General features: G+C 54.2%; 3 non-coding genes and 8 pseudogenes across 3 annotated transcripts; all 11 read right to left on the bottom strand.

Annotated features, from left to right (window-relative positions):
* Positions 1-208: 208 nt before the first annotated feature.
* LOC123627844 lies at positions 209-327 on the bottom strand (annotated as a pseudogene).
* Positions 328-3,765: 3,438 nt separating this feature from the next.
* On the bottom strand, positions 3,766-3,884 carry LOC123627869 (annotated as a pseudogene).
* A 1,189-nt stretch (positions 3,885-5,073) lies between these two features.
* Positions 5,074-5,192, bottom strand: LOC123627843 (annotated as a pseudogene).
* A 3,438-nt stretch (positions 5,193-8,630) lies between these two features.
* LOC123627868 lies at positions 8,631-8,749 on the bottom strand (annotated as a pseudogene).
* Positions 8,750-9,941: 1,192 nt separating this feature from the next.
* Positions 9,942-10,062, bottom strand: LOC123627891 (annotated as a pseudogene).
* Positions 10,063-13,511: 3,449 nt separating this feature from the next.
* LOC123627946 lies at positions 13,512-13,630 on the bottom strand. Its single transcript, XR_006731554.1, has one exon. It is a non-coding gene; the product is annotated as a 5S ribosomal RNA (ribosomal RNA).
* A 1,189-nt stretch (positions 13,631-14,819) lies between these two features.
* Positions 14,820-14,938, bottom strand: LOC123627821 (annotated as a pseudogene).
* A 3,459-nt stretch (positions 14,939-18,397) lies between these two features.
* LOC123627922 lies at positions 18,398-18,516 on the bottom strand. Its single transcript, XR_006731532.1, has one exon. It is a non-coding gene; the product is annotated as a 5S ribosomal RNA (ribosomal RNA).
* A 1,191-nt stretch (positions 18,517-19,707) lies between these two features.
* On the bottom strand, positions 19,708-19,826 carry LOC123627820 (annotated as a pseudogene).
* Positions 19,827-23,285: 3,459 nt separating this feature from the next.
* On the bottom strand, positions 23,286-23,404 carry LOC123627921. Its single transcript, XR_006731531.1, has one exon. It is a non-coding gene; the product is annotated as a 5S ribosomal RNA (ribosomal RNA).
* A 1,191-nt stretch (positions 23,405-24,595) lies between these two features.
* Positions 24,596-24,714, bottom strand: LOC123627952 (annotated as a pseudogene).
* Between the last annotated feature and the right edge of the window lie 501 nt (positions 24,715-25,215).

Raw genomic sequence — 25,215 nt, 5'->3', positions numbered from 1 at the left:
ACGGAACGCCTGGGACGCTCTGCCGCTGCCGCCACCTGGCGGTGGTGCTGCAGCGGGGGAGAGGGGAGGAAGCCCCGGGCGGGGGCAGCGGGTCGCGCCGAGGGGGGGCAGGGGCCGGGGCCCGAGGGCGAAAGTGGGGGCGGGCGCAGAAGGCGGGGGGCCCCCCCACCCCCGACCCCCCGGCGGGCGGGACAAAAGAAGAAGCAAAAGCCTACAGCACCCGGTATTCCCAGGCGGTCTCCCATCCAAGTACTTACCGGGCCCGACCCTGCTTAGCTTCCCAGACCAGAGGAGATCGGGCACGTTCAGGGTGCTATGGCCCTAGACGGCAGCGGCCGTCCCCGGACGCCTCGAGAGGCCCAGCTGCTACGCGGCCCTCCCGGCCCAGCGCCCCCCACCCGACCCCGCGCCCTCCTGCTGCCCAGTAGCCTTCAGAGCCTCGCTCTCTAGCTGCTACATACACACCAAACACTCAACACTTTGCCACAAACACATACACCAATGACAACAAAATTCAAACACTCAATAGCACATCTATTCAAAGCACGGAGGACACAAACGGGAGGACAATGTGTGACTTGTCAGATTCTACAGACGTCAGGAGCCCACATGAAGGCTCAGGGAAATATTCCAAAGGAGTGTGACGTGGCTCAGAGCTCCTTGGACATGAGCAGACTGGCTTCGGCGGACGGCAGCTCTTACATTTTCACAGTGGAGCCGGAACAATAGAAGGTTCCTTCCTTGCCTTTCCTACTTCATGCAGTAGGAACCAGTCCACGGTTCTATGGTGCATGGCTACGATTATTCTGTGGGATCCTGCAAAGAAGAAATGCTGTTGGTGTCTTTGGGTACTGGGAATCTGGGTGTGAGAGGAAGAGGTGAAATCGGTAAAGTAATGTAAAAAAACTCTCAGTTCTCAGTTTGAACTTGGATTATCAGTGTAAACTCAATGTGTTTTCCTGTAATTTTTTTCTCTTTTCTTTCTCTCTTTCTTTTTTTTTTTTTTTTTTAAGTTTTTCCACGGTAAGTGCTGAGACATAGGTGCGAACTCGACACTAGTGCATTTCACCAGCCTCTAGATTGTGGTCTCCGCCAACCATCGTTATTAAACGGTCCTAAGACTTACTGGAGACATACGCTGACTTGAAGTCTGGGGCGGGAAACGCACGCTTCTCATACTGGGAAGCGCGGATGCTACCATATCCAACAGGACGAGGGTCACGTCAAAAGACACAGGAACCAGAATGAGTAGACTCCCGTTTGCCAAACACAGGACGGTTTGATCGCCAGCAAGTCTAATAATTGCAAGATATTGAAACACGTTCAATACGTTTAAATCCACGATGAAACCCCTCACAATGCAAAAATAGCTCGGGTCACTGCGGACAGCGGTAGGAAACAAAGGGAAATGGTGACAACCGGGGCTGCCCCCGACTAGTCGCGATGTATGGACACTCTTTCAAAAGACATCTCAACCCCTCACAAGGTATGGACTGTATTTGGACTGGATTCAAAGAAACTGAAATGAGCGTGTGTGTCTCAGGGAAACGCAAACATTGAGTACTTGCTGTTATCTCTAACACGGTGAAATTTTTACATGGAATAAGGTGGCTGTGAGTACCCTGAAAAAGGGAAGAAAGCCTCTACCTTTGATAGAAACATATTGACTTTTTATCGTTGGAGGGATATTATTAAGGGGATCATGAACTTAAGGTAGGAGGGGTATAAAAGAAACAAGATCTGGCCAGGGGTTGGTGATTTCTTGAGTCAGGGTAGTGAGAAAGTATTCTGCTATTCTTTCCGATTTTGTTTCTATTTCAAATTTTCCATAATAAAAAGTTTCCAAAGATACCATGAAGAGGGTCAAAAACAAGCTTCAAACAGGACAAGGTATCTGTAGCCCATATAATTGGCAAAATATGACTGTTACAGAATATCTACGTTTAATACGCTTAATACGCCTTTGGCCCCGTGTCCTCATTATTGGTCAAGGAAATGCAGAATAAAAAATGAAGCCAGATATAGTTTCCAACTCACCAGATTGAGGAAACTTAAGAAACTGATCACTGTGTTGGCTTTGAGGAAAACTCTTGCACACACCCTGCTGATATGGGAGGCGAAATTATAGGACCATTTGGAAAACACTGTAGCCTAAATGGAAATGAATAAACACTGGCATAATTCAGGAGCAAGCATATTCTCTGAGTAGCACGTACCAGAGAGAAGATAGGGCACATGTGACCAGGAAGCATCTAGGGTAATCCTCACGGGAGCCCCTTGTACACGGACCTAGTCAAAGATCGCATAAAGATGCTTCGACTGATTCGTGCAGTGCCATTCTCTAGCAGCGCTGATGAACTGCAGCTTCCTGTGTAAGCGAGGAGTATTCTCCAAACAGAAGGTTTCCCCTGGCACACAAGTTGCCCAGAAGGAATCCAGAATGGTTCCACATCTATTCTATAAACTGTGAAATTAACAAACTACCTCAATGAGATAGTCCTATAACAGAGAGCAAAAACTTTCAAAGGAAAAGCAAGGAAAAGGATGACAGTCGAGATGGGATTTGTTTGGGAGAAGCGTTTTTGTGGTTCCACGCCTTGAGACAAAGATACACAGCGGCTTCCCACATATGCATCAACTCCCATTTTTATAAGGTGAGTGGTGGGGTTTTGGTACGGTTAATTCGATTTAATATAATAATCATAATGATAATCATGATCATGATCATCATTCTTTAACATATCCCTTTCCCAAATTAAAAGAAAAAGAGAAAGAAGCAGATTGTAAGTTTCTAGTTATAAACCCTGTTTAAATGGGATTATTTATTAATGTGGGGGAAATGATTAGTTTGGGGACTCTGTGTCCGTCTATCGAGGACTACGGGATAGCCTCTCCATCGATTGGAGCCATCATGTACGTTTTTGCTAGGTTTTCCATCTAAGTTGGCACCTTTGCCCCGTAGGTGCTGTGTGGATTTTCTGTGACTTTGAATGTTATCCTTTTCAAGAATTGCATTCATTATTGTGTATTTGCGAGGAAATAAGAAATATCGAAACTATCGATCGAATGTTGATTTCATCTAGAGCTATCTTGCTGGACTCACCTAGGATTTCTACAGGTCTCCCGCGCATAGGGGCAAACATTCTCTTTTGAGAACCGTAGGAGGTGAGGAAAATGAAGAAAGGTGATTTTCCTTTCCCATATATTGTTAGTGTTTTCCCTTGTTGTAGTATGTTTTTGGAGCGTCTCTTGCAGTATCGAACAGAAGGATTTCCTATCGACACCCTGGTCTTGCTCGTGACTGTCCAAAGAATGCTTCTACTTCTTAATCCTTCAGAATATGTTCTAAAGATTTAGACGTTTGAAAAGTGTTTCTAGATGTCTTCGCCTCTGGATTCCTGAATTATGTTACCGTGAACGAATAGCCAGCTGTTTAGATTCTCTTCTTCTGCATATGTGGATAGGGTCCAATTTTTCCTGTCCTAGGGTGGTAACGTGGTCATCTCCTTGGACAACTTTAGACTGTGTCCTGAATTCAGAGCCGGTCGGTCAGAAGTTCCGGAGGCCCGGACCTGCGGCAGGTGTGTGAGGGGCGACAGCCTCGGGGACTGAGCCTCCACATCTCCAATCTGACCCTGTCTCCAGGGGCCACGGGGCAGGGTCCGGGCCGGCCGGGGGCGGAGCCGGGCCGGGCGCGGAGGGCGAAGGCCCCCCCCTCCCCTTCCCAGCCCAGGGGGGCGGGACAGAAAAAGAAGCAGAGCAAAAAGCCTAGGGCACCCGGGATTCCCAGGCGGTCTCCCATCCAAGTCCTAACCGGGCCCGACCCTGCTTAGCTTCCGAGGTGAGACGAGATCGGGCGCGTTCAGGGCGGTCTGGCCGTAGACGAGGGCGGCCGCCCCCGGACGCCTCAAGAGGCCGATCTGCTGCGACGCGTCCCTCCCTGCGCAGTCGGGTCCCTCCCGCCGCCCTGGCCCTTCGCTAGCCCACCTGCCCTTATCGGGGTGGGGGTGGGGGGCCAGGCGGAGCCTGACGGGTCTCGCGCGCGCGCCCTCCCACCCCCACCCAAACCACGGACGCACCGCCGTCCCACACCCCGAGGAGCAGACCCACGGGCACGCGCGCAGGGACAGGCTTCCACGCGTGGGAGCGGAGGGCCGGAGCCGGAGAGTGCGCGAGAGAGGGCCCTCCGCCGGCCCACGCGAGGGCACGGTGGGGAGGGGCTTTGGGGCGGGGCCGGGAGGAGGAGGCAGGGCCGCGCCTGCCGCTGGTCCGTCACCCGGAGGTCCTGAAGATCTGCAGTGTCCCCCCCCACCCCGCCACCCCACCCCCGTCTGGGGAGGACCGTTCTGCCCCGATTCCCCTCAGGGCCTGCGTGTGGCAGCAGCCCCCGCGCGGGGGCGGGGGGCGGCGGGGCGGCCAGAGCCGGCTATCCTGTAGCCCGGTGGGGTGGGGTTTGGGGTGGGTAGCCACGGGTCGGGGGGCCGGTGGGTCCTTTGGGTTTGGGTGCGTGCGCTCCGTGTGCTGTTGTGTGTCCTCTCTGCCCAGGGGGCCAGCGACTCGCCCTGTGCGGCGCGCCGGTGTGTCTCTCGGAGCCCCGTCGGCGGCGAGGAGCCCGCCCGGCGTGAGGCCCGGGCCCGAGGCCCGGGTGTGCGGCGGAGAGAAAGTGCACGGTGGGCCGGGTGTCCGGGGGCCCAGGACACGGTTTGCCGCCGTGGGCTGTCCCGCGCCGGGTGTACGCGATGTCCCGGAGTGCGGGGCGGCGGGTGCGGGGTCCAGGGGAGAGGAGACCCGGCGGCACTTAGGGATCCCGCCGCCCGGCCCCGGCCCGGTGTGGGGCCCAGGGTTGGGGCTCCGCTGCCGGCCCAACGGAACGCCTGGGACGCTCTGCCGCTGCCGCCACCTGGCGGTGGTGCTGCAGCGGGGGAGAGGGGAGGAAGCCCCGGGCGGGGGCAGCGGGTCGCGCCGAGGGGGGGCAGGGGCCGGGGCCCGAGGGCGAAAGTGGGGGCGGGCGCAGAAGGCGGGGGGCCCCCCCACCCCCGACCCCCCGGCGGGCGGGACAAAAGAAGAAGCAAAAGCCTACAGCACCCGGTATTCCCAGGCGGTCTCCCATCCAAGTACTTACCGGGCCCGACCCTGCTTAGCTTCCCAGACCAGAGGAGATCGGGCACGTTCAGGGTGCTATGGCCCTAGACGGCAGCGGCCGTCCCCGGACGCCTCGAGAGGCCCAGCTGCTACGCGGCCCTCCCGGCCCAGCGCCCCCCACCCGACCCCGCGCCCTCCTGCTGCCCAGTAGCCTTCAGAGCCTCGCTCTCTAGCTGCTACATACACACCAAACACTCAACACTTTGCCACAAACACATACACCAATGACAACAAAATTCAAACACTCAATAGCACATCTATTCAAAGCACGGAGGACACAAACGGGAGGACAATGTGTGACTTTTCAGATTCTACAGACGTCAGGAGCCCACATGAAGGCTCAGGGAAATATTCCAAAGGAGTGTGACGTGGCTCAGAGCTCCTTGGACATGAGCAGACTGGCTTCGGCGGACGGCAGCTCTTACATTTTCACAGTGGAGCCGGAACAATAGAAGGTTCCTTCCTTGCCTTTCCTACTTCATGCAGTAGGAACCAGTCCACGGTTCTATGGTGCATGGCTACGATTATTCTGTGGGATCCTGCAAAGAAGAAATGCTGTTGGTGTCTTTGGGGACTGGGAATCTGGGTGTGAGAGGAAGAGGTGAAATCGGTAAAGTAATGTAAAAAAACTCTCAGTTCTCAGTTTGAACTTGGATTATCAGTGTAAACTCAATGTGTTTTCCTGTAATTTTTTTCTCTTTTCTTTCTCTCTTTCTTTTTTTTTTTTTTTTTTAAGTTTTTCCACGGTAAGTGCTGAGACATAGGTGCGAACTCGACACTAGTGCATTTCACCAGCATCTAGATTGTGGTCTCCGCCAACCATCGTTATTAAACGGTCCTAAGACTTACTGGAGACATACGCTGACTTGAAGTCTGGGGCGGGAAACGCACGCTTCTCATACTGGGAAGCGCGGATGCTACCATATCCAACAGGACGAGGGTCACGTCAAAAGACACAGGAACCAGAATGAGTAGACTCCCGTTTGCCAAACACAGGACGGTTTGATCGCCAGCAAGTCTAATAATTGCAAGATATTGAAACACGTTCAATACGTTTAAATCCACGATGAAACCCCTCACAATGCAAAAATAGCTCGGGTCACTGCGGACAGCGGTAGGAAACAAAGGGAAATGGTGACAACCGGGGCTGCCCCCGACTAGTCGCGATGTATGGACACTCTTTCAAAAGACATCTCAACCCCTCACAAGGTATGGACTGTATTTGGACTGGATTCAAAGAAACTGAAATGAGCGTGTGTGTCTCAGGGAAACGCAAACATTGAGTACTTGCTGTTATCTCTAACACGGTGAAATTTTTACATGGAATAAGGTGGCTGTGAGTACCCTGAAAAAGGGAAGAAAGCCTCTACCTTTGATAGAAACATATTGACTTTTTATCGTTGGAGGGATATTATTAAGGGGATCATGAACTTAAGGTAGGAGGGGTATAAAAGAAACAAGATCTGGCCAGGGGTTGGTGATTTCTTGAGTCAGGGTAGTGAGAAAGTATTCTGCTATTCTTTCCGATTTTGTTTCTATTTCAAATTTTCCATAATAAAAAGTTTCCAAAGATACCATGAAGAGGGTCAAAAACAAGCTTCAAACAGGACAAGGTATCTGTAGCCCATATAATTGGCAAAATATGACTGTTACAGAATATCTACGTTTAATACGCTTAATACGCCTTTGGCCCCGTGTCCTCATTATTGGTCAAGGAAATGCAGAATAAAAAATGAAGCCAGATATAGTTTCCAACTCACCAGATTGAGGAAACTTAAGAAACTGATCACTGTGTTGGCTTTGAGGAAAACTCTTGCACACACCCTGCTGATATGGGAGGCGAAATTATAGGACCATTTGGAAAACACTGTAGCCTAAATGGAAATGAATAAACACTGGCATAATTCAGGAGCAAGCATATTCTCTGAGTAGCACGTACCAGAGAGAAGATAGGGCACATGTGACCAGGAAGCATCTAGGGTAATCCTCACGGGAGCCCCTTGTACACGGACCTAGTCAAAGATCGCATAAAGATGCTTCGACTGATTCGTGCAGTGCCATTCTCTAGCAGCGCTGATGAACTGCAGCTTCCTGTGTAAGCGAGGAGTATTCTCCAAACAGAAGGTTTCCCCTGGCACACAAGTTGCCCAGAAGGAATCCAGAATGGTTCCACATCTATTCTATAAACTGTGAAATTAACAAACTACCTCAATGAGATAGTCCTATAACAGAGAGCAAAAACTTTCAAAGGAAAAGCAAGGAAAAGGATGACAGTCGAGATGGGATTTGTTTGGGAGAAGCGTTTTTGTGGTTCCACGCCTTGAGACAAAGATACACAGCGGCTTCCCACATATGCATCAACTCCCATTTTTATAAGGTGAGTGGTGGGGTTTTGGTACGGTTAATTCGATTTAATATAATAATCATAATGATAATCATGATCATGATCATCATTCTTTAACATATCCCTTTCCCAAATTAAAAGAAAAAGAGAAAGAAGCAGATTGTAAGTTTCTAGTTATAAACCCTGTTTAAATGGGATTATTTATTAATGTGGGGGAAATGATTAGTTTGGGGACTCTGTGTCCGTCTATCGAGGACTACGGGATAGCCTCTCCATCGATTGGAGCCATCATGTACGTTTTTGCTAGGTTTTCCATCTAAGTTGGCACCTTTGCCCCGTAGGTGCTGTGTGGATTTTCTGTGACTTTGAATGTTATCCTTTTCAAGAATTGCATTCATTATTGTGTATTTGCGAGGAAATAAGAAATATCGAAACTATCGATCGAATGTTGATTTCATCTAGAGCTATCTTGCTGGACTCACCTAGGATTTCTACAGGTCTCCCGCGCATAGGGGCAAACATTCTCTTTTGAGAACCGTAGGAGGTGAGGAAAATGAAGAAAGGTGATTTTCCTTTCCCATATATTGTTAGTGTTTTCCCTTGTTGTAGTATGTTTTTGGAGCGTCTCTTGCAGTATCGAACAGAAGGATTTCCTATCGACACCCTGGTCTTGCTCGTGACTGTCCAAAGAATGCTTCTACTTCTTAATCCTTCAGAATATGTTCTAAAGATTTAGACGTTTGAAAAGTGTTTCTAGATGTCTTCGCCTCTGGATTCCTGAATTATGTTACCGTGAACGAATAGCCAGCTGTTTAGATTCTCTTCTTCTGCATATGTGGATAGGGTCCAATTTTTCCTGTCCTAGGGTGGTAACGTGGTCATCTCCTTGGACAACTTTAGACTGTGTCCTGAATTCAGAGCCGGTCGGTCAGAAGTTCCGGAGGCCCGGACCTGCGGCAGGTGTGTGAGGGGCGACAGCCTCGGGGACTGAGCCTCCACATCTCCAATCTGACCCTGTCTCCAGGGGCCACGGGGCAGGGTCCGGGCCGGCCGGGGGCGGAGCCGGGCCGGGCGCGGAGGGCGAAGGCCCCCCCCTCCCCTTCCCAGCCCAGGGGGGCGGGACAGAAAAAGAAGCAGAGCAAAAAGCCTAGGGCACCCGGGATTCCCAGGCGGTCTCCCATCCAAGTCCTAACCGGGCCCGACCCTGCTTAGCTTCCGAGGTGAGACGAGATCGGGCGCGTTCAGGGCGGTCTGGCCGTAGACGAGGGCGGCCGCCCCCGGACGCCTCAAGAGGCCGATCTGCTGCGACGCGTCCCTCCCTGCGCAGTCGGGTCCCTCCCGCCGCCCTGGCCCTTCGCTAGCCCACCTGCCCTTATCGGGGTGGGGGTGGGGGGCCAGGCGGAGCCTGACGGGTCTCGCGCGCGCGCCCTCCCACCCCCACCCAAACCACGGACGCACCGCCGTCCCACACCCCGAGGAGCAGACCCACGGGCACGCGCGCAGGGACAGGCTTCCACGCGTGGGAGCGGAGGGCCGGAGCCGGAGAGTGCGCGAGAGAGGGCCCTCCGCCGGCCCACGCGAGGGCACGGTGGGGAGGGGCTTTGGGGCGGGGCCGGGAGGAGGAGGCAGGGCCGCGCCTGCCGCTGGTCCGTCACCCGGAGGTCCTGAAGATCTGCAGTGTCCCCCCCCACCCCGCCACCCCACCCCCGTCTGGGGAGGACCGTTCTGCCCCGATTCCCCTCAGGGCCTGCGTGTGGCAGCAGCCCCCGCGCGGGGGCGGGGGGCGGCGGGGCGGCCAGAGCCGGCTATCCTGTAGCCCGGTGGGGTGGGGTTTGGGGTGGGTAGCCACGGGTCGGGGGGCCGGTGGGTCCTTTGGGTTTGGGTGCGTGCGCTCCGTGTGCTGTTGTGTGTCCTCTCTGCCCAGGGGGCCAGCGACTCGCCCTGTGCGGCGCGCCGGTGTGTCTCTCGGAGCCCCGTCGGCGGCGAGGAGCCCGCCCGGCGTGAGGCCCGGGCCCGAGGCCCGGGTGTGCGGCGGAGAGAAAGTGCACGGTGGGCCGGGTGTCCGGGGGCCCAGGACACGGTTTGCCGCCGTGGGCTGTCCCGCGCCGGGTGTACGCGATGTCCCGGAGTGCGGGGCGGCGGGTGCGGGGTCCGGGGGAGAGGAGACCCGGCGGCACTTAGGGATCCCGCCGCCCGGCCCCGGCCCGGTGTGGGGCCCAGGGTTGGGGCTCCGCTGCCGGCCCAACGGAACGCCTGGGACGCTCTGCCGCTGCCGCCACCTGGCGGTGGTGCTGCAGCGGGGGAGAGGGGAGGAAGCCCCGGGCGGGGGCAGCGGGTCGCGCCGAGGGGGGGGAGGGGCCGGGGCCCGAGGGCGAAAGTGGGGGCGGGCGCAGAAGGCGAGGGGGGGCCCCCCCACCCCCGACCCCCCGGCGGGCGGGACAAAAGAAGAAGCAAAAGCCTACAGCACCCGGTATTCCCAGGCGGTCTCCCATCCAAGTACTAACCGGGCCCCCGACCCTGCTTAGCTTCCCAGACCAGACGAGATCGGGCACGTTCAGGGTGCTATGGCCCTAGACGGCAGCGGCCGTCCCCGGACGCCTCGAGAGGCCCAGCTGCTACGCGGCCCTCCCGGCCCAGCGCCCCCCACCCGACCCCGCGCCCTCCTGCTGCCCAGTAGCCTTCAGAGCCTCGCTCTCTAGCTGCTACATACACACCAAACACTCAACACTTTGCCACAAACACATACACCAATGACAACAAAATTCAAACACTCAATAGCACATCTATTCAAAGCACGGAGGACACAAACGGGAGGACAATGTGTGACTTGTCAGATTCTACAGACGTCAGGAGCCCACATGAAGGCTCAGGGAAATATTCCAAAGGAGTGTGACGTGGCTCAGAGCTCCTTGGACATGAGCAGACTGGCTTCGGCGGACGGCAGCTCTTACATTTTCACAGTGGAGCAGCCGGAAAAGTAGAAAGTTCCTTCCTCGCCTTTCCTACTTCATGCAGTGGGAACCAGTCCACGGTTCTATGGTGCATGGCTACGATTATTCTGTGGGATCCTGCAAAGAAGAAATGCTGTTGGTGTCTTTGGGGACTGGGAATCTGGGTGTGAGAGGAAGAGGTGAAATCGGTAAAGTAATGTAAAAAAACTCTCAGTTCTCAGTTTGAACTTGGATTATCAGTGTAAACTCAATGTGTTTTCCTGTAATTTTTTTTTCTTTTCTTTCTCTCTTTCTTTCTTTCTTTTTTTTTTTTTTTTTTAAGTTTTTCCACGGAAAGTGCTGAGACATAGGTGCGAACTCGACACTAGTGCATTTCACCAGCATCTAGATTGTGGTCTCCGCCAACCATCGTTATTAAACGGTCCTAAGACTTACTGGAGACATACGCTGACTTGAGGTCTGGGGCGGGAAACGCACGCTTCTCATACTGGGAAGCACGGATGCTACCATATCCAACAGGACGAGGGTCACGTCAAAAGACACAGGAACCAGAATGAGTAGACTCCCGTTTGCCAAACACAGGACGGTTTGATCGCCAGCAAGTCTAATAATTGCAAGATATTGAAACACGTTCAATACGTTTAAATCCACGATGAAACCCCTCACAATGCAAAAATAGCTCGGGTCACTGCGGACAGCGGTAGGAAACAAAGGGAAATGGTGACAACCGGGGCTGCCCCCGACTAGTCGCGATGTATGGACACTCTTTCAAAAGACATCTCAACCCCTCACAAGGTATGGACTGTATTTGGACTGGATTCAAAGAAACTGAAATGAGCGTGTGTGTCTCAGGGAAACGCAAACATTGAGTACTTGCTGTTATCTCTAACACGGTGAAATTTTTACATGGAATAATGTGGCTGTGAGTACCCTGAAAAAGGGAAGAAAGCCTCTACCTTTGATAGAAACATATTGACTTTTTATCGTGGGAGGGATATTATTAAGGGGATCATGAACTTAAGGTAGGAGGGGTATAAAAGAAACAAGATCTGGCCAGGGGTTGGTGATTTCTTGAGTCAGGGTAGTGAGAAAGTATTCTACTATTCTTTCCGATTTTGTTTCTATTTCAAATTTTCCATAATAAAAAGTTTCCAAAGATATCATGAAGAGGGTCAAAAACAAGCTTCAAACAGGACAAGGTATCTGTAGCCCATATAATTGGCAAAATATGACTGTTACAGAATATCTACGTTTAATACGCTTAATACGCCTTTGGCCCCGTGTCCTCATTATTGGTCAAGGAAATGCAGAATAAAAAATGAAGCCAGATATAGTTTCCAACTCACCAGATTGAGGAAACTTAAGAAACTGATCACTGTGTTGGCTTTGAGGAAAACTCTTGCACACACCCTGCTGATATGGGAGGCGAAATTATAGGACCATTTGGAAAACACTGTAGCCTAAATGGAAATGAATAAACACTGGCATAATTCAGGAGCAAGCATATTCTCTGAGTAGCACGTACCAGAGAGAAGATAGGGCACATGTGACCAGGAAGCATCTAGGGTAATCCTCACGGGAGCCCCTTGTACACGGACCTAGTCAAAGATCGCATAAAGATGCTTCGACTGATTCGTGCAGTGCCATTCTCTAGCAGCGCTGATGAACTGCAGCTTCCTGTGTAAGCGAGGAGTATTCTCCAAACAGAAGGTTTCCCCTGGCACACAAGTTGCCCAGAAGGAATCCAGAATGGTTCCACATCTATTCTATAAACTGTGAAATTAACAAACTACCTCAATGAGATAGTCCTATAACAGAGAGCAAAAACTTTCAAAGGAAAAGCAAGGAAAAGGATGACAGTCGAGATGGGATTTGTTTGGGAGAAGCGTTTTTGTGGTTCCACGCCTTGAGACAAAGATACACAGCGGCTTCCCACATATGCATCAACTCCCATTTTTATAAGGTGAGTGGTGGGGTTTTGGTACGGTTAATTCGATTTAATATAATAATCATAATGATAATCATGATCATGATCATCATTCTTTAACATATCCCTTTCCCAAATTAAAAGAAAAAGAGAAAGAAGCAGATTGTAAGTTTCTAGTTATAAACCCTGTTTAAATGGGATTATTTATTAATGTGGGGGAAATGATTAGTTTGGGGACTCTGTGTCCGTCTATCGAGGACTACGGGATAGCCTCTCCATCGATTGGAGCCATCATGTACGTTTTTGCTAGGTTTTCCATCTAAGTTGGCACCTTTGCCCCGTAGGTGCTGTGTGGATTTTCTGTGACTTTGAATGTTATCCTTTTCAAGAATTGCATTCATTATTGTGTATTTGCGAGGAAATAAGAAATATCGAAACTATCGATCGAATGTTGATTTCATCTAGAGCTATCTTGCTGGACTCACCTAGGATTTCTACAGGTCTCCCGCGCATAGGGGCAAACATTCTCTTTTGAGAACCGTAGGAGGTGAGGAAAATGAAGAAAGGTGATTTTCCTTTCCCATATATTGTTAGTGTTTTCCCTTGTTGTAGTATGTTTTTGGAGCGTCTCTTGCAGTATCGAACAGAAGGATTTCCTATCGACACCCTGGTCTTGCTCGTGACTGTCCAAAGAATGCTTCTACTTCTTAATCCTTCAGAATATGTTCTAAAGATTTAGACGTTTGAAAAGTGTTTCTAGATGTCTTCGCCTCTGGATTCCTGAATTATGTTACCGTGAACGAATAGCCAGCTGTTTAGATTCTCTTCTTCTGCATATGTGGATAGGGTCCAATTTTTCCTGTCCTAGGGTGGTAACGTGGTCATCTCCTTGGACAACTTTAGACTGTGTCCTGAATTCAGAGCCGGTCGGTCAGAAGTTCCGGAGGCCCGGACCTGCGGCAGGTGTGTGAGGGGCGACAGCCTCGGGGACTGAGCCTCCACATCTCCAATCTGACCCTGTCTCCAGGGGCCACGGGGCAGGGTCCGGGCCGGCCAGGGGCGGAGCCGGGCCGGGCGCGGAGGGCGAAGGCCCCCCCCTCCCCTTCCCAGCCCAGGGGGGCGGGACAGAAAAAGAAGCAGAGCAAAAAGCCTACGGCACCCGGGATTCCCAGGCGGTCTCCCATCCAAGTACTAACCGGGCCCGACCCTGCTTAGCTTCCGAGGTGAGACGAGATCGGGCGCGTTCAGGGCGGTCTGGCCGTAGACGAGGGCGGCCGCCCCCGGACGCCTCAAGAGGCCGATCTGCTGCGACGCGTCCCTCCCTGCGCAGTCGGGTCCCTCCCGCCGCCCTGGCCCTTCGCTAGCCCACCTGCCCTTATCGGGGTGGGGGTGGGGGGCCAGGCGGAGCCTGACGGGTCTCGCGCGCGCGCCCTCCCACCCCCACCCAAACCACGGACGCACCGCCGTCCCACACCCCGAGGAGCAGACCCACGGGCACGCGCGCAGGGACAGGCTTCCACGCGTGGGAGCGGAGGGCCGGAGCCGGAGAGTGCGCGAGAGAGGGCCCTCCGCCGGCCCACGCGAGGGCACGGTGGGGAGGGGCTTTGGGGCGGGGCCGGGAGGAGGAGGCAGGGCCGCGCCTGCCGCTGGTCCGTCACCCGGAGGTCCTGAAGATCTGCAGTGTCCCCCCCCACCCCGCCACCCCACCCCCGTCTGGGGAGGACCGTTCTGCCCCGATTCCCCTCAGGGCCTGCGTGTGGCAGCAGCCCCCGCGCGGGGGCGGGGGGCGGCGGGGCGGCCAGAGCCGGCTATCCTGTAGCCCGGTGGGGTGGGCTTTGGGGTGGGTAGCCACGGGTCGGGGGGCCGGTGGGTCCTTTGGGTTTGGGTGCGTGCGCTCCGTGTGCTGTTGTGTGTCCTCTCTGCCCAGGGGGCCAGCGACTCGCCCTGTGCGGCGCGCCGGTGTGTCTCTCGGAGCCCCGTCGGCGGCGAGGAGCCCGCCCGGCGTGAGGCCCGGGCCCGAGGCCCGGGTGTGCGGCGGAGAGAAAGTGCACGGTGGGCCGGGTGTCCGGGGGCCCAGGACACGGTTTGCCGCCGTGGGCTGTCCCGCGCCGGGTGTACGCGATGTCCCGGAGTGCGGGGCGGCGGGTGCGGGGTCGGGGGGAGAGGAGACCCAGCGGCACTTAGGGATCCCGCCGCCCGGCCCCGGCCCGGTGTGGGGCCCAGGGTTGGGGCTCCGCTGCCGGCCCAACGGAACGCCTGGGACGCTCTGCCGCTGCCGCCACCTGGCGGTGGTGCTGCAGCGGGGGAGAGGGGAGGAAGCCCCGGGCGGGGGCAGCGGGTCGCGCCGAGGGGGGGGAGGGGCCGGGGCCCGAGGGCGAAAGTGGGGGCGGGCGCAGAAGGCGGGGGGCCCCCCCACCCCCGACCCCCCAGCGGGCGGGACAAAAGAAGAAGCAAAAGCCTACAGCACCCGGTATTCCCAGGCGGTCTCCCATCCAAGTACTAACCTGGCCCGACCCTGCTTAGCTTCCCAGACCAGAGGAGATCGGGCACGTTCAGGGTGCTATGGCCCTAGACGGCAGCGGCCGTCCCCGGACGCCTCGAGAGGCCCAGCTGCTACGCGGCCCTCCCGGCCCAGCGCCCCCCACCCGACCCCGCGCCCTCCTGCTGCCCAGTAGCCTTCAGAGCCTCGCTCTCTAGCTGCTACATACACACCAAACACTCAACACTTTGCCACAAACACATACACCAATGACAACAAAATTCAAACACTCAATAGCACATCTATTCAAAGCACGGAGGACACAAACGGGAGGACAATGTGTGACTTGTCAGATTCTACAGACGTCAGGAGCCCACATGAAGGCTCAGGGAAATATTCCAAAGGAGTGTGACGTGGCTCAGAGCTCCTTGGACATGAGCAGACTGGCTTCGGCGGACGGCAGCTCTTACATTTTCACAGTGCAGCCGGAACAATAGAAGGTTCCTTCCTCGCCTTTCCTAGTTCATGCAGTAGGAACCAGTCCACGGTTCTATGGTGCATGGCTACGATTATTCTGTGGGATCCTGCAAAGAAGAAATGCTGTTGGTGTCTTTGGGTACTGGGAATCTGGGTGTGAGAGGAAGAGGTGAAATCGGTAAAGTAATGTAAAAAAACTCTCAGTTCTCAGTTTGAACTTGGATTATCAGTGTAAACTCAATGTGTTTTCCTGTAATTTTTTTTTTCTTTTCTTTCTCTCTTTCTTTCTTTTCTTTTCTTTTTTTTTTTTTTTTTTTTTTTAAGTTTTTCCACGGTAAGTGCTGAGACATAGGTGCGAACTCGACACTAGTGCATTTCACCAGCCTCTAGATCGTGGTCTCCACCAACCATCGTTATTAAACGGTCCTAAGACTTACTGGAGACATACGCTGACTTGAAGTCTGGGGCGGGAAACGCACGCTTCTCATACTGGGAAGCGCGGATGCTACCATATCCAACAGGACGAGGGTCACGTCAAAAGACACAGGAACCAGAATGAGTAGACTCCCGTTTGCCAAACACAGGACGGTTTGATCGCCAGCAAGTCTAATGATTGCAAGATATTGAAACACGTTAAATACGTTTAAATCCACGATGAAACCCCTCACAATGCAAAAATAGCTCGGGTCACTGCGGACAGCGGTAGGAAACAAAGGGAAATGGTGACAACCGGGGCTGCCCCCGACTAGTCGCGATGTATGGACACTCTTTCAAAAGACATCTCAACCCCTCACAAGGTATGGACTGTATTTGGACTGGATTCAAAGAAACTGAAATGAGCGTGTGTGTCTCAGGGAAACGCAAACATTGAGTACTTGCTGTTATCTCTAACACGGTGAAATTTTTACATGGAATAAGGTGGCTGTGAGTACCCTGAAAAAGGGAAGAAAGCCTCTACCTTTGATAGAAACATATTGACTTTTTATCGTTGGAGGGATATTATTAAGGGGATCATGAACTTAAGGTAGGAGGGGTATAAAAGAAACAAGATCTGGCCAGGGGTTGGTGATTTCTTGAGTCAGGGGAGTGAGAAAATACTCTACTATTCTTTCCGATTTTGTTTCTATTCCAAATTTCCCATCATGAAAAGTTTCCAAAGATACCATGAAGAGGGTCAAAAACAAGCTGCAAACAGGACAAGGTATCTGTAGCCCATATAATTGGCAAAATATTACTGTTACAGAATATCTACGTTTAATACGCTTAATACGCCTTTGGCCCCGTGTCCTCATTATTGGTCAAGGAAATGCAGAATAAAAAATGAAGCCAGATATAGTTTCCAACTCACCAGATTGAGGAAACTTAAGAAACTGATCACTGTGTTGGCTTTGAGGAAAACTCTTGCACACACCCTGCTGATATGGGAGGCGAAATTATAGGACCATTTGGAAAACACTGTAGCCTAAATGGAAATGAATAAACACTGGCATAATTCAGGAGCAAGCATATTCTCTGAGTAGCACGTACCAGAGAGAAGATAGGGCACATGTGACCAGGAAGCATCTAGGGTAATCCTCACGGGAGCCCCTTGTACACGGACCTACTCAAAGATCGGATAAAGATACTTCCGACTGATTCGTGCAGTGCCATTCTCTAGCAGCGCTGATGAACTGCAGCTTCCTGTGTAAGCGAGGAGTATTCTCCAAACAGAAGGTTTCCCCTGGCACACAAGTTACCCAGAAGGAATCCAGAATGGTTCCACATCTATTCTATAAACTGTGAAATTAACAAACTACCTCAATGAGATAGTCCTATAACAGAGAGCAAAAACTTTCAAAGGAAAAGCAAGGAAAAGGATGACAGTCGAGATGGGATTTGTTTGGGAGAAGCGTTTTTGTGGTTCCACGCCTTGAGAAAAAGATACACAGCGGCTTCCGACATATGCATCAACTCCCATTTTTATAAGGTGAGTGGTGGGGTTTTGGTACGGTTAATTCGATTTAATATAATAATCATAATGATAATCATGATCATTATCATCATTCTTTAACATATCCCTTTCCCAAATTAAAAGAAAAAGAGAAAGAAGCAGACTGTAAGTTTCTAGATATAAACCCTGTTTAAATGGGATTATTTATTAATGTGGGGGAAATGATTAGTTTGGGGACTCTGTGTCCGTCTATGGAGGACTACGGGATAGCCTCTCCATCGATGGGAGCCATCATGTACGTTTTTGCTAAGTTTTCCATCGAAGTTGGCACCTTTGCCCCGTAGGTGCTGTGTGGATTTTCTGTGACTTTGAATGTTATCCTTTTCAAGAATTGCATTCATTAGTGTGTATTTGCGAGGAAACAAGAAATATCGAAACTATCGATCGAATGTTGATTTCATCTAGAGCTATCTTGCTGGACTCACCTAGGATTTCTACAGGTCTCCCGCGCATAGGGGCAAACATTCTATTTTGAGAACCGTAGGAGGTGAGGAAAATGAAGAAAGGTGATTTTCCTTTCCCATATATTGTTAGTGTTTTCCCTTGTTGTAGTATGTTTTTGGAGCGTCTCTTGCAGTATCGAACAGAAGGATTTCCTATCGACACCCTGGTCTTGCTCGTGACTGTCCAAAGAATGCTTCTACCTCTTAATCCTTCAGAATATTTTCTAAAGATTTAGACGTTTGAAAAGTGTTTCTAGATGTCTTCGCATCTGGATTCTTAAGTTATGTTCCCGTGAACGGATAGCCAACTGTTTAGATTCTCTTCTTCTGCATATATGGATAGGATCCAATTTTTCCTTTCCCAGGGTGGTAACGTGGTCATCTCCTTGGACAACTTTAGACTGTGTCCTGAATTCAGAGCCGGTCGGTCCGAAGTTCCGGAGGCCCGGGCCTGCGGCAGGTGTGTGAGGGGCGGCAGCCTCGGGGACTGAGCCTCCACATCTCCAATCTGACCCTCTCTCCAGGGGCCACGGGGCGGGGTCCGGGCCGGCCGGGGGCGGGAGCCGGGGCGGGCGCGGAGGGCGAAGGCCCCCCCTCCCCTTCCCAGCCCAGGGGGGCGGGGCAGAAAGAGAGGCAGAGCAAAAAGCCTACGGCACCCGGGATTCCCAGGCGGTCTCCCATCCAAGTACTAACCGGGCCCGACCCTGCTTAGCTTCCGAGGTGAGACGAGATCGGGTGCGTTCAGGGTGGTCTGGCCGTAGACGAGGGCGGCCGCCCCCGGACGCCTCAAGAGGCCGAGCTGCTGCGACGCGTCCCTCCCTGCGCAGTCGGGTCCCTCCCGCCGCCCTGGCCCTTCGCTAGCCCACCTGCCCGGATCGGGGTGGGGGTGGGGGGCCAGGCGGAGCCTCACGGGTCTCGCGCGCGCACCCTCCCACCCCCACCCAAACCACGGACGCACCGCCGTCCCACAGCCCGAGGAGCAGACCCACGGGCACGCGCGCAGGGACAGGCTTCCACGCGTGGGAGCGGAGGGCCGGAGCCGGAGAGTGCGCGAGAGAGGGCCCTCCGCCGGCCCACGCGAGGGCACGGTGGGGAGGGGCTTTGGGGCGGGGCCGGGAGGAGGAGGCAGGGCCGTGCCTGCCGCTGGTCCGTCACCCGGAGGTCCTGAAGATCTGCAGTGTCCCCCCCCACCCCGCCACCCCACCCCCGTCCGGGGAGGACCGTTCTGCCCCGATTCCCCTCAGGGCCTGCGTGTGGCAGCAGCCCCCGCGCGGGGGCGGGGGGCGGCGCGGGGGGCCAGAGCCGGCTATCCTGTGGCCCGCTGGGGTGGGGTTTGGGGTGTGTAGCCAGGGGTCAAGGGGCCGGTGGGTGGTTTGGGTTTGGGTGCGTGCGCTCCGTGTGCTGTTGTGTGTCCTCTCTGCCCAGGTGGCCAGCGACTCGCCCTGTGCGGCGCGCCGGTGTGTCTCTCGGGAGCCCCGGCGGCGGCGAGGAGCCCGCCCGGCGTGAGGCCCGGGCCCGAGGCCCGGGTGTGCGGCGGAGAGAAAGTGCACGGTGGGCCGGGTGTCCGGGGGCCCAGGACACGGTTTGCCGCCGTGGGCTGTCCCGCGCCGGGTGTACGCGATGTCCCGGAGTGCGGGGCGGCGGGTGCGGGGTCGGGGGGAGAGGAGACCCAGCGGCACTTAGGGATCCCGCCGCCCGGCCCCGGCCCGGTGTGGGGCCCAGGGTTGGGGCTCCGCTGCCGGCCCAACGGAACGCCTGGGACGCTCTGCCGCTGCCGCCACCTGGCGGTGGTGCTGCAGCGGGGGAGAGGGGAGGAAGCCCCGGGCGGGGGCAGCGGGTCGCGCCGAGGGGGGGGAGGGGCCGGGGCCCGAGGGCGAAAGTGGGGGCGGGCGCAGAAGGCGGGGGCCCCCCCCACCCCCGACCCCCCAGCGGGCGGGACAAAAGAAGAAGCAAAAGCCTACAGCACCCGGTATTCCCAGGCGGTCTCCCATCCAAGTACTAACCTGGCCCGACCCTGCTTAGCTTCCCAGACCAGAGGAGATCGGGCACGTTCAGGGTGCTATGGCCCTAGACGGCAGCGGCCGTCCCCGGACGCCTCGAGAGGCCCAGCTGCTACGCGGCCCTCCCGGCCCAGCGCCCCCCACCCGACCCCGCGCCCTCCTGCTGCCCAGTAGCCTTCAGAGCCTCGCTCTCTAGCTGCTACATACACACCAAACACTCAACACTTTGCCACAAACACATACACCAATGACAACAAAATTCAAACACTCAATAGCACATCTATTCAAAGCACGGAGGACACAAACGGGAGGACAATGTGTGACTTGTCAGATTCTACAGACGTCAGGAGCCCACATGAAGGCTCAGGGAAATATTCCAAAGGAGTGTGACGTGGCTCAGAGCTCCTTGGACATGAGCAGACTGGCTTCGGCGGACGGCAGCTCTTACATTTTCACAGTGCAGCCGGAACAATAGAAGGTTCCTTCCTCGCCTTTCCTAGTTCATGCAGTAGGAACCAGTCCACGGTTCTATGGTGCATGGCTACGATTATTCTGTGGGATCCTGCAAAGAAGAAATGCTGTTGGTGTCTTTGGGTACTGGGAATCTGGGTGTGAGAGGAAGAGGTGAAATCGGTAAAGTAATGTAAAAAAACTCTCAGTTCTCAGTTTGAACTTGGATTATCAGTGTAAACTCAATGTGTTTTCCTGTAATTTTTTTTTTCTTTTCTTTCTCTCTTTCTTTCTTTTCTTTTCTTTTTTTTTTTTTTTTTTTTTTTAAGTTTTTCCACGGTAAGTGCTGAGACATAGGTGCGAACTCGACACTAGTGCATTTCACCAGCCTCTAGATCGTGGTCTCCACCAACCATCGTTATTAAACGGTCCTAAGACTTACTGGAGACATACGCTGACTTGAAGTCTGGGGCGGGAAACGCACGCTTCTCATACTGGGAAGCGCGGATGCTACCATATCCAACAGGACGAGGGTCACGTCAAAAGACACAGGAACCAGAATGAGTAGACTCCCGTTTGCCAAACACAGGACGGTTTGATCGCCAGCAAGTCTAATGATTGCAAGATATTGAAACACGTTAAATACGTTTAAATCCACGATGAAACCCCTCACAATGCAAAAATAGCTCGGGTCACTGCGGACAGCGGTAGGAAACAAAGGGAAATGGTGACAACCGGGGCTGCCCCCGACTAGTCGCGATGTATGGACACTCTTTCAAAAGACATCTCAACCCCTCACAAGGTATGGACTGTATTTGGACTGGATTCAAAGAAACTGAAATGAGCGTGTGTGTCTCAGGGAAACGCAAACATTGAGTACTTGCTGTTATCTCTAACACGGTGAAATTTTTACATGGAATAAGGTGGCTGTGAGTACCCTGAAAAAGGGAAGAAAGCCTCTACCTTTGATAGAAACATATTGACTTTTTATCGTTGGAGGGATATTATTAAGGGGATCATGAACTTAAGGTAGGAGGGGTATAAAAGAAACAAGATCTGGCCAGGGGTTGGTGATTTCTTGAGTCAGGGGAGTGAGAAAATACTCTACTATTCTTTCCGATTTTGTTTCTATTCCAAATTTCCCATCATGAAAAGTTTCCAAAGATACCATGAAGAGGGTCAAAAACAAGCTGCAAACAGGACAAGGTATCTGTAGCCCATATAATTGGCAAAATATTACTGTTACAGAATATCTACGTTTAATACGCTTAATACGCCTTTGGCCCCGTGTCCTCATTATTGGTCAAGGAAATGCAGAATAAAAAATGAAGCCAGATATAGTTTCCAACTCACCAGATTGAGGAAACTTAAGAAACTGATCACTGTGTTGGCTTTGAGGAAAACTCTTGCACACACCCTGCTGATATGGGAGGCGAAATTATAGGACCATTTGGAAAACACTGTAGCCTAAATGGAAATGAATAAACACTGGCATAATTCAGGAGCAAGCATATTCTCTGAGTAGCACGTACCAGAGAGAAGATAGGGCACATGTGACCAGGAAGCATCTAGGGTAATCCTCACGGGAGCCCCTTGTACACGGACCTACTCAAAGATCGGATAAAGATACTTCCGACTGATTCGTGCAGTGCCATTCTCTAGCAGCGCTGATGAACTGCAGCTTCCTGTGTAAGCGAGGAGTATTCTCCAAACAGAAGGTTTCCCCTGGCACACAAGTTACCCAGAAGGAATCCAGAATGGTTCCACATCTATTCTATAAACTGTGAAATTAACAAACTACCTCAATGAGATAGTCCTATAACAGAGAGCAAAAACTTTCAAAGGAAAAGCAAGGAAAAGGATGACAGTCGAGATGGGATTTGTTTGGGAGAAGCGTTTTTGTGGTTCCACGCCTTGAGAAAAAGATACACAGCGGCTTCCGACATATGCATCAACTCCCATTTTTATAAGGTGAGTGGTGGGGTTTTGGTACGGTTAATTCGATTTAATATAATAATCATAATGATAATCATGATCATTATCATCATTCTTTAACATATCCCTTTCCCAAATTAAAAGAAAAAGAGAAAGAAGCAGACTGTAAGTTTCTAGATATAAACCCTGTTTAAATGGGATTATTTATTAATGTGGGGGAAATGATTAGTTTGGGGACTCTGTGTCCGTCTATGGAGGACTACGGGATAGCCTCTCCATCGATGGGAGCCATCATGTACGTTTTTGCTAAGTTTTCCATCGAAGTTGGCACCTTTGCCCCGTAGGTGCTGTGTGGATTTTCTGTGACTTTGAATGTTATCCTTTTCAAGAATTGCATTCATTAGTGTGTATTTGCGAGGAAACAAGAAATATCGAAACTATCGATCGAATGTTGATTTCATCTAGAGCTATCTTGCTGGACTCACCTAGGATTTCTACAGGTCTCCCGCGCATAGGGGCAAACATTCTATTTTGAGAACCGTAGGAGGTGAGGAAAATGAAGAAAGGTGATTTTCCTTTCCCATATATTGTTAGTGTTTTCCCTTGTTGTAGTATGTTTTTGGAGCGTCTCTTGCAGTATCGAACAGAAGGATTTCCTATCGACACCCTGGTCTTGCTCGTGACTGTCCAAAGAATGCTTCTACCTCTTAATCCTTCAGAATATTTTCTAAAGATTTAGACGTTTGAAAAGTGTTTCTAGATGTCTTCGCATCTGGATTCTTAAGTTATGTTCCCGTGAACGGATAGCCAACTGTTTAGATTCTCTTCTTCTGCATATATGGATAGGATCCAATTTTTCCTTTCCCAGGGTGGTAACGTGGTCATCTCCTTGGACAACTTTAGACTGTGTCCTGAATTCAGAGCCGGTCGGTCCGAAGTTCCGGAGGCCCGGGCCTGCGGCAGGTGTGTGAGGGGCGGCAGCCTCGGGGACTGAGCCTCCACATCTCCAATCTGACCCTCTCTCCAGGGGCCACGGGGCGGGGTCCGGGCCGGCCGGGGGCGGGAGCCGGGGCGGGCGCGGAGGGCGAAGGCCCCCCCTCCCCTTCCCAGCCCAGGGGGGCGGGGCAGAAAGAGAGGCAGAGCAAAAAGCCTACGGCACCCGGGATTCCCAGGCGGTCTCCCATCCAAGTACTAACCGGGCCCGACCCTGCTTAGCTTCCGAGGTGAGACGAGATCGGGTGCGTTCAGGGTGGTCTGGCCGTAGACGAGGGCGGCCGCCCCCGGACGCCTCAAGAGGCCGAGCTGCTGCGACGCGTCCCTCCCTGCGCAGTCGGGTCCCTCCCGCCGCCCTGGCCCTTCGCTAGCCCACCTGCCCGGATCGGGGTGGGGGTGGGGGGCCAGGCGGAGCCTCACGGGTCTCGCGCGCGCACCCTCCCACCCCCACCCAAACCACGGACGCACCGCCGTCCCACAGCCCGAGGAGCAGACCCACGGGCACGCGCGCAGGGACAGGCTTCCACGCGTGGGAGCGGAGGGCCGGAGCCGGAGAGTGCGCGAGAGAGGGCCCTCCGCCGGCCCACGCGAGGGCACGGTGGGGAGGGGCTTTGGGGCGGGGCCGGGAGGAGGAGGCAGGGCCGTGCCTGCCGCTGGTCCGTCACCCGGAGGTCCTGAAGATCTGCAGTGTCCCCCCCCACCCCGCCACCCCACCCCCGTCCGGGGAGGACCGTTCTGCCCCGATTCCCCTCAGGGCCTGCGTGTGGCAGCAGCCCCCGCGCGGGGGCGGGGGGCGGCGCGGGGGGCCAGAGCCGGCTATCCTGTGGCCCGCTGGGGTGGGGTTTGGGGTGTGTAGCCAGGGGTCAAGGGGCCGGTGGGTGGTTTGGGTTTGGGTGCGTGCGCTCCGTGTGCTGTTGTGTGTCCTCTCTGCCCAGGTGGCCAGCGACTCGCCCTGTGCGGCGCGCCGGTGTGTCTCTCGGGAGCCCCGGCGGCGGCGAGGAGCCCGCCCGGCGTGAGGCCCGGGCCCGAGGCCCGGGTGTGCGGCGGAGAGAAAGTGCACGGTGGGCCGGGTGTCCGGGGGCCCAGGACACGGTTTGCCGCCGTGGGCTGTCCCGCGCCGGGTGTACGCGATGTCCCGGAGTGCGGGGCGGCGGGTGCGGGGTCGGGGGGAGAGGAGACCCAGCGGCACTTAGGGATCCCGCCGCCCGGCCCCGGCCCGGTGTGGGGCCCAGGGTTGGGGCTCCGCTGCCGGCCCAACGGAACGCCTGGGACGCTCTGCCGCTGCCGCCACCTGGCGGTGGTGCTGCAGCGGGGGAGAGGGGAGGAAGCCCCGGGCGGGGGCAGCGGGTCGCGCCGAGGGGGGGGAGGGGCCGGGGCCCGAGGGCGAAAGTGGGGGCGGGCGCAGAAGGCGGGGGGCCCCCCCACCCCCGACCCCCCAGCGGGCGGGACAAAAGAAGAAGCAAAAGCCTACAGCACCCGGTATTCCCAGGCGGTCTCCCATCCAAGTACTAACCTGGCCCGACCCTGCTTAGCTTCCCAGACCAGACGAGATCGGGCACGTTCAGGGTGCTATGGCCCTAGACGGCAGCGGCCGTCCCCGGACGCCTCGAGAGGCCCAGCTGCTACGCGGCCCTCCCGGCCCAGCGCCCCCCACCCGACCCCGCGCCCTCCTGCTGCCCAGTAGCCTTCAGAGCCTCGCTCTCTAGCTGCTACATACACACCAAACACTCAACACTTTGCCACAAACACATACACCAATGACAACAAAATTCAAACACTCAATAGCACATCTATTCAAAGCACGGAGGACACAAACGGGAGGACAATGTGTGACTTGTCAGATTCTACAGACGTCAGGAGCCCACATGAAGGCTCAGGGAAATATTCCAAAGGAGTGTGACGTGGCTCAGAGCTCCTTGGACATGAGCAGACTGGCTTCGGCGGACGGCAGCTCTTACATTTTCACAGTGCAGCCGGAACAATAGAAGGTTCCTTCCTCGCCTTTCCTAGTTCATGCAGTAGGAACCAGTCCACGGTTCTATGGTGCATGGCTACGATTATTCTGTGGGATCCTGCAAAGAAGA

This window comes from Lemur catta, chromosome 27 (assembly GCF_020740605.2).
Source record: "Lemur catta isolate mLemCat1 chromosome 27, mLemCat1.pri, whole genome shotgun sequence".
Taxonomy (NCBI): Eukaryota; Metazoa; Chordata; class Mammalia; order Primates; family Lemuridae; genus Lemur; species Lemur catta.
The sequence above is the reverse complement of the archived record's forward strand: the minus strand, read 5'-3'. Positions and strand labels throughout refer to the sequence as shown.